This window comes from Antrostomus carolinensis, unplaced genomic scaffold, assembly GCF_000700745.2.
Source record: "Antrostomus carolinensis isolate BGI_N321 unplaced genomic scaffold, ASM70074v2 scaffold11727, whole genome shotgun sequence".
Taxonomy (NCBI): domain Eukaryota; kingdom Metazoa; phylum Chordata; class Aves; order Caprimulgiformes; family Caprimulgidae; genus Antrostomus; species Antrostomus carolinensis.
In genome coordinates this window covers 1-456 of record NW_010329502.1, presented here as the reverse complement: position 1 = coordinate 456, position 456 = coordinate 1, and positions in this window count along the sequence as shown.

Genomic DNA, 456 nt, shown 5'->3' with positions numbered 1-456 from the left:
CCCGCCCCCGCCGTTGGCTTAGAGGACACATCATCTACCCTTGAGGTCCTGCATCCCTCCTCAGCTTCGTCCTCTCTCCTTTCTACCAGCACTTTCTCAGTCTCTCGTTCACCCCTGCCCTAGGAAGGTAAGTGTCTCCCCACAGCCAGCATCCCCCTCGCCGCGTGCGTGTTTCTGCTCCCCACCCTGCGCCCTCCAAACCCCACACGCACTTTGGGGTCCCTGCAGAGAAGGACCACGGTGAGCGGCACTAACAACTAGACTCCCCTCGCCTCCTCCCACCTCTTTCTCCTCACCTCCCACCCTTCTCACTTTTCTGCCCTATTTTAATTTCAGGTACTCCCTCCTTCCCTACCCCCGGCCAGCATCTTTTCAGATGTGAACCTAGGGAATTGCAGGAGGGGGGCGTCCAGCCAGGAGAGGTGGTGGTCCCACTGGCACTGCCGGCAGGAGCTG